A 12,414-nucleotide genomic window follows, 5' to 3' on the forward strand; every position below is an offset into this window, starting at 1 on the left:
TCTGAAATTGGTACAGCACTCGGTCAGTTGGTTCACCGAATTAACGCTCCATTATCTCTAAAATAGTGAATTTCCGCACGCCACTAGTACATGGCGTTCGCAATTACGCAAAGTACACTGCGAATCAACTGGATATTCTTTGTCTTTATAAAACGCCATTTCTGGTATTGGCACGTATTCACTCTGATACAGATTTTAAAATTTGCATGGTCGTGTGTGCGAAGTTATTTGAGCGGAAAGCGAGGAGAATTCGCTATTTAAGTCTCATTTTTCCCGGCAAGACCTATTTTCCAGCACGTATAACGTTGGACGATGAACGAATAATATACGAAGAACTGACAAGTATTCCCCTTAGAATACGATTGTAAAGGTGCAGAATGCTGCTTTCCTCATTCATAATATATCGTGCACCGACACTACAACGATAACTATGCAGAAGAGAAAAGTTGTAATCAAATTTTAATAATATTAAGAAACATAATTAAGAATATACTTATAATAAATAATATTTCGATATACTTATGGAGAATTCAAGCTCAAAAAACTACAAAAGATTTCGGCGATATTGTATCGTCGCAATTGTTTGAGGAAAAAGTAAAAGCAGCACAGAATTTGTCAATCCTATTTCCTTAATACAGAGTGGATATATATATATTTGCACCACAAGTAAGAAACTTCGTTACTCTTTGTTATAGAAACGTTAGACAGACGGCATAAGGCGACAGATTGGGTAATTAAGGAAACCATTAACTGCAAAATCCGATTTATCTGCGACGATTGGCTTCAAAGTTTCGCGACGAGGCAAATGTTCCTCGGAGTTTCAATCAACTCTTGGAACCGGTACCCTGCAGCCGTTGTCCTAAGACGTTCGGAATACGATTATAATAAATTCTTGGCTAAAAGTTACCCAACTATCCAAATCCGCTTTCAATGATAATAGCAAAAACAATGGGGGTGTAGAAAAAAAAAGATAGTTTTTTTTTTTTTTTTTACATAAAGCATTACTATGGAACCTACGTCACAGTAGCTTGCATTTCAGAGGCGTCAGCATTGCGATTTGCATGTAAAACGAAATGCGCTTTCTCTCATATTTACGAGAGGATGATACTTCAATATTCCTTGTCGAGAGATATTCAATATTTTTCTAATATTCATGCTTCTTTTTTTGTCCGACGATTACGAAAACTTTTTGCACAGAGATTTGATAAGATTTAATCTCCAATGATATTGCAATTGAGCGCTTTTTGTACTTATATTATAAATGGAACGCGATGCAAAACTGTGTCAACTTGTGATATATTGCACAGATAATATTCAAGCGATATATGTATAATTAGAATTATATAATTCAAGAATATATTATGTTTGAAATTTCTTTTATAAAAATAATTTGTTTTCTGTGTTACAGGTGAATATTTGGGCCATGTTTGAACGGTGCTGCGAACAGGGTACGTTAAAATTTTTATTTGAACTTTTTAAAGTGTATCTGAAAATACAGCACAGCGTAGAAAATCTATGAGAACATTTGTTACAAATGTAAAACGTTGCACGGTTGTGTGTTTTATGCGGTCGCTGTATTATTATTATTATATACAATAATAATATTGGAAGCATTGCGGGACTATGCGCGTCGTACACAACACGTCGCTTACTTTTCGATTTCCGTTGAAAAAATTGAAATGCTATTTTCCTTTATGACGTTATATGCTCGCATTGCCGTCAATGTAAACCGTTCAACGTGACGGGCCACCATTTGTCCCGGGAATATTTCCGTTCTTTGGCAAAATGTAATTTCCTTGCGGCAAGAGCCATGCGCTTTAGCGACGAAAAAAAAGAAGTATCGAATGTGAATAATTCAAATGTCATTTCTCAGTCGGATTTCTCGGTTCGATGCCCGCATACTGCCAAACGATATATCCGATAAAGTGCCGAAAGCAATCGCCGTCACCCGTTCGGCGTAAAAAAGCTTATTTATGGAGTATCCGTCGATATCCGGCCTAACTTTGATTGTCACCCTAGTATCCTTATACTGTCACAGTATTTCAGTATCGTGATAGACACAACGATGATCTGGCACCGCTCAGATTGTTAACTAGTGTTTCCTTTTCGGCTTCCTTTTTCACTGGCGAAAATATTTTCGCTCCCTGTACGGAAAAAAATGTGTATCTAGTGCGTTCTGCGAAATTATTTCTTGCGGTATATCACACGATACAGTATCGCGCATCAACAAAACGACCGCGGTGCTAGTGATTTAATTAAATCGTCTGTTTTCCAGTTACGTGTAATTGAAATGCAACTTTTAGAACGTCAATGTATAGATGTATATATACGTATGTATTTGTGTGCGTAGAAATATATTCTCCACAGTTTGCCCGAGAGAAAATATTCGTCGAAACGCGCAGCTTCGTTTGAACAGAATAACTATTAGCTCTCGCGCTTCGGCTTTCCGCGTTTTATGATTTTAAAATTTACAATTCTCTGTGAAAAACGTGAACACATATCTATGTGAATTAACATTAGATAATGAACAATCAAATTATGTATTTAATTTGATTTCTTGTGGCTTCGATATTATTAAGAGCGAGAATAAAAATTATGAATTTTCACCTCGTTTACACACCTTTTTTTTATCGAAGTTTCTCTACACAACACTATTCGCAATCGATAAAGCGAACTTTTAAATTGAGCTCAAAATTTTCGTTTGGACTCGTTAATCAATAGTCAAATATCTCGTTATTGCTGGGAATGGAGAATTAAATTACCTATATGATCATTTATTGATTAACGAATCAAAAGCGAATTATAACTCCGCATTTGTGATGTTGGAAAAGCTCATTTATTTCGATGTAATTGCAATACAGTTGCAGTAATGATTCTTAATAGAGCGCGTTTTAATTTTTTTCTGCGATAGTATACATCTCGAAATATATATATAAAATGAATTTTATTTTATATATAATATTACTTTTTATAAAGTATAATATTGCTTTAACGTTACTTTATGCATATTGCATGACACAACACGTTATGTATAAAATTACATAACTTACACTTTACACTTTCTTTTTTTTACGCAATTATCAGTTTTTTTCCTTCATTATAAGTATTTGTTAGTTTGTTTTTTATTAACGCATTTTTTCTCATTTAGTGTTGTTCTTATCTCCCGCAGATGCTACGTAAAACGCGCTTCTTACGTAGCATTTGCAGCAAAAACTCTCTGCAAAAGTTATTTATATGTAAAGTTATTTACGAGTATTTCCTCAATGCGAAAAACCATAGTGTCCTGTTGGTAGCTGGTAGAAGGAACCAGTCTGCACGCTAATGGCGGCGATTATCGTGAAAACATCGGCTTGGCTGCTATATTTCTTGCTCGAAAGAGTTGTTAATACTTGGTTCGCGATCCCGCGATGATAACCCAATTTACCGTCCGGCGCGCGCGACAAGTCGACCTCGTCGAGTAGAGTTTGACGGTAAACAATGCCGAAAGCTGTTTTCGCAGGTCAAGAAGGTGCGAGTCAGCTCACTAGGCACGCGCTTGAGAAAGTCACGTTTTTGTAAACGGGAGGGGACACACAGCCTATAAAAAGCTCGTTAGGGCGCCACTTGTTGTCACAGCATCTAACCCTTGAATCCTTTCGACGGCTCTATTATAACGAAAAAATTCATCTCGCGGGCATTTCCTTTCACTCGCGAGACTAGAGAGGGAAGGAGGAATATTGTCGAAGGGGTCGGCTTTTGTTCTCGATGGTAGACATAAAATTGCGCTCTCCCCGTTCAAAATATATATTCGCCGGGATACGGGATCGGATCAGACCGACCCTTTTGTATCGTGCAAAGATAAGCTCGAATTTTTGCAAACACTAACAAGCCAATAGAATGTAAGATACGCGTGCTTCCTCCTTATTTGATCTCCTCCCTTTCGATCATGCGTAAGTTTCCCTTTGAAAAATACGCAGTTTGCTAGAGGATAAATTTACTAGAATACATTTGCTGCTATTATTTGCTTGAAGTGATGCGATTAACAAATACAATGATGTTATAATATTCGTAAATAAAACATTATTGTGTATTATTCATGCAAATTTGAATTACATGCACATCGCGCTTTATATGATAAAAACGAATTTGGTACATGTAATACGAAAATAAAGTTATATTTTACGCGCGCTTATCTATTTATTATAATTTTGTAATAATTTACATTTCATTCTTATATTATTCGCATTTTTTTCTGGAAAAAATGTTTCTAAAATAGCAATTGCATTCAGTCTGATTAATGTAAACTTGAATTAATAATACGAAGAAATTTCTATTCTAAAACATCTAAAAAATTGAAAATGCAACTACTTTATTTACAAATTCTTAAAAAGAACTAATTAACAGTTTATGTTTATTTGTCATTTCTCTTTATCTTTCATTATTAGATAAAATATTCGTAATCACAGTACCATGCTACATAAACGATATATCACCGTAATGAAATAAATACACATCCAATCTTGGACTCCAAATATACCGTTAATATTCGCACACTTTCGTAAAATGAAATTGTTAATTATAACGAACGAAATTTCTCACTTAAACTTCTCTTATATTTGTTCAGCGATGCAATCAGAGAGTGTATATATTTTGTAATATACATTTTTCAAGTGAAGGATGAAAATTAGATGAAGAAAAGACGGAAGGATTCCGGTCGGAAGGATAAACGTCACACGGTCTATCTGTTAACTTTTAAGTCAAATTAAACTTTTGGAGTTGTTATACAGAAATTCAATAGATTATTTAGGATGAATAGCGTTTCTTAATGAAACGCATATTTAGAATTTATTTTGATTATTATTTATATTAATAAGAAAGTTTCGTTCATATTTATTTATTGTTTGTATACTGGTTTGTAAAATACAACATGTAACAAATGAGTTTCATAAAATTTTCGCAATGCAGATCGATAGCAAATTGGCTGAGAATATCTGAATATATGATGCTTCGAACTTTTCCTCATTCGCAGTATTTTTTTATCGCGTGCGAATATGAATATTGAACATTCGCAATGTTTGCTATCAATTATACCGTGTTCTAGAACGCCTATGTAACTCTTGTAAACGCGGGATAGAAATAATTGATGGATTAACATGAAACAGCCGGGAACAGTAAGCAATAGAAGGATTAACGGGCATACGAACAATCAGGAACAGTTTCGCGAATATTTTAGAGTATGCATCACTTTGACAAGACGGGGGCCTATTCAAATTACTGGCGCGAGGTTCTATCGCGTGACTTATCAGATTCTCCGCGAAGCGCTAAGATTAATCATAACGATCGATACTCGCATATACATATATACGCGGCGCATAAACGATAATATTATCAACAGCTGAAAGCAGTCGCGGTGAAGCGACACGAAGCTGCTGAAAAAAAATGAGAGGCCCCAGCTTCGGTGCGGAACGTAATATGACGTCGTCCCAATTATGGCCAAATTGCTGTCGCGTTTTTTGAAACCGACACTTTGCGCAACGCCCATTGCGATGGAGCTTCGAACATTGTTCCGATACTCGCGGACTTTTTTTTTTTTTTTTTTTTTTTTCATTCACTTTGTCAGCCCGCCGGCATAGATAGAGGCAGCTTCTGGTATTGAATTCTAGAGACGCGAAATGCCACTGAAACGATTGCACCCGCCGCGCGATGCGTTCCATTTCGCGTGAATATCGAGTAGCAGGCAGCGAGCAAGAGCAGTCGAGACTTCCTGATCGCTAGTTATTGTCTGCTATCAACGTCTTCTCGGCTCTCTCTTCACGAAATTTCTTTCCTCTCGATCCTCCACTCCCGTAATCGCTGACTCATCGACGATGTTCCATCAGCCCACGTGTCATTCGAGATGTCATGACTAGAGGAGAGGAGATGATGCGCATCTCTCTTTCGCGATCGCGACACCTTATCATTTAGTCGCGTAAATATTATTTAAACGTGTTTCATGCCTACGCGAACGCGTAGGTTGCGACTCGTTTTGCCGGCCAAACCGGTGCGATGTAAATGGACGATGTAAACGGACGATGTAACAAAGTTGGCGACAACGCTATCGACGATATTAACGAATTTCTAACGGAGCGTTTTGTTCCCCAACAAAATTGGAAATTTTGCTGCTATATTTCATTCATGGGCAGATTTTATTACCGCGACACGATCGCGCGTGTGCGACAGCATGCAAAACAACGCATTCCGCATGTAATAATTCTCTTATAAAAAGCGATTTCGATGGCGTAGAATAAACCTGGCTTGCGTGCCTTGCATTATTAATACGCTCAATGTAACATCAACTGACAAAATCACGCGCAAAATGCAAATTAGTCATTATTCATTTCTACGTGGCATATAAATCCGTAAACTGTGGCGTGTTGCGAAAGACCGAAGAACGAGGAGAGAACGAGCGAGAAAATGAGGGGAAAAAAAGAGACGAATGGAGGGTGTAATCCGTAAAAAAAGTCATAAAATTCATTAACATTCACCCTAATAGGCAGGTAGGCGCTCGCGACTGTTATTAAATGTGTATACGTAATACAAATAATATACAAAGTAATGTTCCAATGTACGACTCGTTATTCGTGACCTCCCTCGAGAGAAAGCACTGGCGGACAGAGGGAAAAAAAGAAGAAAAAAAAATGAATTATACACCGCGAAATCTCGGATTATTTATTTTCTTTTTACGAAACGTTTTTTTCGCGATCGAATATACTATATTCCCGACGTACAATATCTTCTGACCAAAGATTACGTAATTATGATCGATCGATTGCGTCCTCACCGTCTTCCGCAAGGTGGAAAAGAAGCATCGCGTGCCTCTAGGAGCCAATATTTCAAGAACAGTCTGTAATTCAGAGGTCGCTAACGGCAATGCACCTTTTAAGCGATCTATTTTAAGCGTCCGCAGATATTTCTCAATCTATTCGCGCGATTTTCTCCTTAAAGCTTCCGGAATTTAGCATTGCTAGAAGAACTTACTCTCTGCGCATCTCTTAACATTGAGTATCATTCCGTTGGGAAAGAAATTTCAGTGCAAAAGAAAAAAATTGAAATGAATGTCGCACAAAGTCGAACTGAAAACTCTTACAAAGAGAAAGAAAGATATAACGAAATCCTCTAACGAATTCTCAAACGTTCCACTTTAGCTGTTTTATGAACGCGTTTATTTCGCGTATATCTACTACTTTTTTTTATCGCATTGTACTTATTTCCAGACGCATCGTTAAATCTTTCTGGTTTACTGCAACAAACACGCGAGAGATAGTCCGCGCGGGTGTTAAACAAAAATTGTACCCCTCCTCGGTAGATAAAGAGAGCACAGGAGAGTACTTTCACGGAGGAATCGCGGAAGACGCCGGGGTACATCTACAAGAGTTGTGACGTTCCACTCCAACGGGCTACGTCGCGAAAGATGTTCTCTTCGAGTAGCGCACTAGGAGGTTGAGCGTTTCTGAAAGCATGTGCGAGAAATACGTCGCGCATAAAGTAAAGACGGAAATTTATATCTGCACACACACACGCACATATATATATTTTTTTTCTTTTTATAACGCGAGGAGAACACGGCGAATATAACGTGTAGCAGCTAACTCGATCACTTACAATAACTTGAAAATGCTGGGCGTCGACGTCGCGCGTCTTAAACGCGTTCACGAGTACTGTATATGCAGTATACTCGTAAAACTACGGATGTTTCGCAGTAAATATTTCGTATATTTTTCGCGCTCGCGGATGTCCCACGCTGAAAATACCTTTGCGCGAAACGCAACACTTTTTCTGTGCTAAACCGGCGAGCGTGCGAACGGCAATAATCGTATCCAGAGTTACAATAAGAGTTGTATAGCAGCGCTTGTATCCGCGCGGCCCTTCGCATTTTTTGTCATGTGTCCCTATGTATTCGTTTCAGTCGATATTTGTGGTACCTACCTGGGCTTTTTCCCCGCGAATATCGTGTTCGTCAAAGGAACGTTTCGCGGATTTTATATGGAATCCCATATAACAGAACGGTACAACCGAATATTGTTGTGTCGAAATCGCACGAAATGGCTTTAGCTATTTTTTATTGTTAATCTTCCATATGTTCCGTAATGTTTTTTGCATATTGAATTTTATAGTATAGTATATATACGCGCGAAATGTATTCTTCCCCGCGCGCACAAAAAAAAGAAGACATGGTAGATTTTTTTTTAATATTTAAAAACTAGCGCATTTTCTTTTTTTTTTCTATATTCGACTATATATAGTGGGCGAAGCTTTTTTCAACGGGCATTTTTCGCAAATGTCTCAATATTTCATCGTGTAGCGATGCAGACGCATAATATTCTTTTATGATATATTACACATGTTCGACTTGGACGTATCTCAACTCCCATCTCGCATCATCGTACGTATCTCTTTCTCGTAATGCGTTTTCGATCCTTGATCGCATCGAAATCGACGAAATATATTCGGTACCTCCTTCTCTCTCTCTCTCGGAGGCAGCAACCTCCGTCCGATCGAAAGCTACGAAGAGAATATTTTGCCGGGGCTCGCGATTCTGAAAATACCATTTCGAAACGGCACGCGCTCAGGGCAAAGGGATATTTGCAATCACGGTAGTCCGTTCGCGGTAACGTAACCTCCGGCACGATTGATCCTGTGCTAAATGCGGTGCGGCTTGCGCAGTTGAAAACTTTCCGCGCGAACGTCCATCTCTCGCTCGTTTTCGTTTATAACGGAATAAACGTGGGGCGTGGGGCAAGACCAACGGGCGGTACCGACATTAATCCACGTCTGACCTATCGGGAATGCGAAATCCTGCAAGGATACAGGGATCCGAGGGGTCTTACCGGAGTCTCTTCACCGTATGCAAACACCGGTATATCATACTTGGCAGCTCACTACGTCACTGCGGGAGTGAGATGTCTCGCTACCGAGAGAACTTGGGATTTCCATATACGCGAGTCTAACCACATCAATGCCGACATTAGTCGATATCATCGCGGCTCTCGGAGTTTCATAATATCAGTAGCAGGTGATTCTATTTTTCAAACTCTGAGCGCGCTTTATAATATTTATACATATTTTCACCTTATACTTGTATTGACGAATAAATTTTGATAAACCGCAATTGATTAAAGCGAACGATTAAATATACATACATACGGCAAATTAGTGCCGTAATAGGACTCTGTCGCGCGAATAACTATATAGTTTATGTTACCGACAAGAATAATATCACCGCTATTATACTATGCTCGTTATGTTAATCTCACGAATGTTGATTTTACTATTAATAATATATATATATATGAGAGAAATGAACTAATTTACACAGAAAATATATAGAACATTTTACAGTTGAATCATCGGTATTTACAAAATTCTTTCTTTCATTGCCACTATATATTCATAAATATATAAAATGATTATAAATATTACAGCGCTTTATATTGATTACATAAATATAAGCATAGATTTATAATTATTTATCTCCGTTATTTCTCCCTTTTACTAAGAAATATTATGCGTCAAACGTCGAATATCGGGAGCGTAGTAAAAGGAACGATGATAGACGCAAGGATTGCTAACGCATTCAGACGATTTACGATGAGCCTTAAAGGAGATTAAAAAAGATTAAGTGGAAACGGTTAGATCCAACGAGATCGCCTTAAAACTCGCAAGTGACAGCCGTAATGTTTAATGGTGTAAAGGGATACTACTGCACGAGAGTGGCTGGAACCGCTAATCGATACATTCCAGATCACGGAAACAGATCGTACTGGGATTAAAAAAAAAAACCTCCGGGAAACATCTGCTACTGGCATTATAGCAGCGAGCCGGACTCGTCAACGCAATTCCCATCGTCATTTTGTCGTCGCGTGCATCGGTGAATAACGGATGTAGTAACGCGCGCGCGAAATCCTCTATTGGATATATTTTATTTTTATCCGATGAATGTGTGTGTGACACACAGGTCCCTTTCTATTTCGTCGTCGCTGCCTCGTCCTTTCAAACGAATCGGATATTTATTTTTATAATGCAATAAAAGAACAGACACTCTTAGAGTTACACGCGTGGAATTGGGTCGTAAATCGATCGATCACGCTTCGAAGAAAAAAAAAAAGGAATCAATTTAACGTAGAAGAAAGAGGAAACGTCTCGTAGTTGAATCTTCCATGTCTTGTAAAAATACTACTATATATTGACGAAATAAACGTGATTAACTGTCCACGAAAGTCAAGCCGCAGACCAACGTCGGTCGGACAGTGCAAAGGACGGAGAAAAAGTAGGGGCTCTTCCTTTCCGCGATCGGAAGTGCAATGCCTTTAAAACCGGACGAGAAGCCGCAACGGATTATCGATTAAACGACAGGATGTCGTTGTCCCCGTGTGTATCTCTCCCCGTGTGTATATATACGACGACGTCTAGCCGGAGAATAAATATTGAGCAATCACCGGGAGTCGCAAAACTCAAGACTCACCTTTCATCTCTTCGTCCCCTTCTTACGTTCGGCTTCTATTCTTTTTTTTAACCCCTTCGTATCGTCTTATACAATAAAGAAATGCTCTTCCTCTTTGCTTGCGATACAAAACATAGCAATAAAGTAAACATTTTAGAATCACTCAGTTTGATGACATATAAATTATTTAGTCTCACATGCAAAGCGAAAATAGGAATGAATTTTCTGCCGCAATGTAGAATTTCAGTTTATAGAAATTCCTCGCAATAGAAATATAATAAGAAATCGACGTAAGAAGACGCTGTCAAATCAGAAAATAGAATCGAAGGGTCGTAAAATTAGATTCTGCAAGAAATAAGTTTTACGATCGTCGACACACAATCCAATTATATGTACTTTCGTTAACATTGTTACGGTGAAAGGTGCAAAACTTTCGTCCCCTGCGCATGAAACAATATATTCTATTTTCTTTCTTCCTTCCTGTCTCATTTGTTATGTTGTGAGCTATTGCGAGGCTTTATATGTCACGTCTTTGTCGAGTGTCTGTACGATGCATCTTCCTCGATAAAAAAAAAAGAGGTCGTTATCGAAGAGTACGCAGTGACCAATTCATTGACCTCGGGATCTTTCGATGGAAGTAGAATAGAAAAACGTTTACCGCGGTTCTCAACCGCGAGGATTTCTCCTCTTTTCTATTTCTAATTACTATATTATCTCAGCCGTACGTAAATGGATTAGATCTTGAAAAATAGAAGTCTTTATAATTTTAACGGAAATTTATCGTCATTGCGAATTTTTATATCTTTACGCCGAATTTTTATGCATATGAGTATTTTTGAAAAGTGATTAAATTATACGTGTAAAATTCATATACTCTTTTTAGCTTTTTGCGTTTATTAACCTATGTTTTAAAAAATATTATCCTGCTTTCATGTGAAATATATTCTATACGATATTCTATATCTATATAATTGATTTCACCATTTATTATCGCCGAACGTTAAATATAAATTCCATTATATTGACGTTATATAAAAGCCAAATTTTATCAAATACCTTTTTTTTAATAAAATATTTGCAATGAATTCTTTTATGTTAAAAATGCGTAAAAAAATTTTTTTAGAGAATTAAAAGAGACAGAAAGAGAAAAAAAATTACTCTAACGATAATTATAAAATTTAATATAAAAACCTATAAACACGGAAGACACATTAAAACGCATTAGTTTTCTTATCTGCTTTCCTTTTTTACTTTGCTATTCTCAATGACGTTAATTCTGATTCTTCTAATTATGTGTGACGCATTGTCCTCGCAAATAGTGTAAGTTTAGTCACGGTGAGAACCCGGGCAAACGGAGAAGATAAACGACTCGATGTACTATAAAAGAATCAACAGCGGCGCGGTCGATGCCGAAAGCCCGAGAGAGAATTGAGAAAGTAGAGGATGGGGGTAAAGAAGTAGAGGAAAGAGGAAGGAAAGTGGAAGGACCCCAAAGGGGAGGAAAAAGGACGCGATTCCAGGCCATGCATCGTGAAATGCATCGAAGCACATCCAGACGAGTCGATACTACTGGCTCGCATCGATTTCGTACGGGGGCTTATCTCGTCGATAACGGAATCCAGACTCGCCGGGCCAGGGACTTTCTATACTTGTTCGCGCCATATGTGTGAGGATGGTGGGAATAGGGGGGAAAAAAAAGGGGAAAAAAACCGTGACCCAGTGCACCATATGCGCGCACCTGGTGAAATGCATCGCCGCCCTGGTGCGATGGAAATCGCGAAATTGAGCGACAGGCGGATCCTACGCCGTTGACGAGTGACACTGGTTTTGATCGATCACTATGCCGCGTATGATTGGCGCAACAGGCAATTAATAATTCATCGCTTTTTCTGTAGATTCGGATATCGCTCTGTCGAGCACTTTTTTGACAGAATTACCGCGATTGTGTAGTTAAA

The 12,414-nt window shown here is 38.2% G+C and overlaps 1 protein-coding gene across 1 annotated transcript in view; it reads left to right on the top strand.

Moving 5' to 3' along the window:
- Window positions 1–12,414, top strand: part of Kek5 (leucine-rich repeat, immunoglobulin-like domain-containing kekkon 5 protein) — a 211,029-nt gene that overhangs the window by 128,028 nt on the left and 70,587 nt on the right. The window contains exon 4 of the mRNA XM_083035532.1: window positions 1,409–1,448. The gene's annotated coding sequence lies outside the window, so the exon portion shown is untranslated. The remainder of the gene's footprint in view (window positions 1–1,408; window positions 1,449–12,414) is intronic.

Source organism: Prenolepis imparis, unplaced genomic scaffold, assembly GCF_030444845.1.
Source record: "Prenolepis imparis isolate NDT839.2.m4 unplaced genomic scaffold, iyPreImpa1.0 SCAF_4, whole genome shotgun sequence".
In the NCBI taxonomy this organism is placed as follows: domain Eukaryota; kingdom Metazoa; phylum Arthropoda; class Insecta; order Hymenoptera; family Formicidae; genus Prenolepis; species Prenolepis imparis.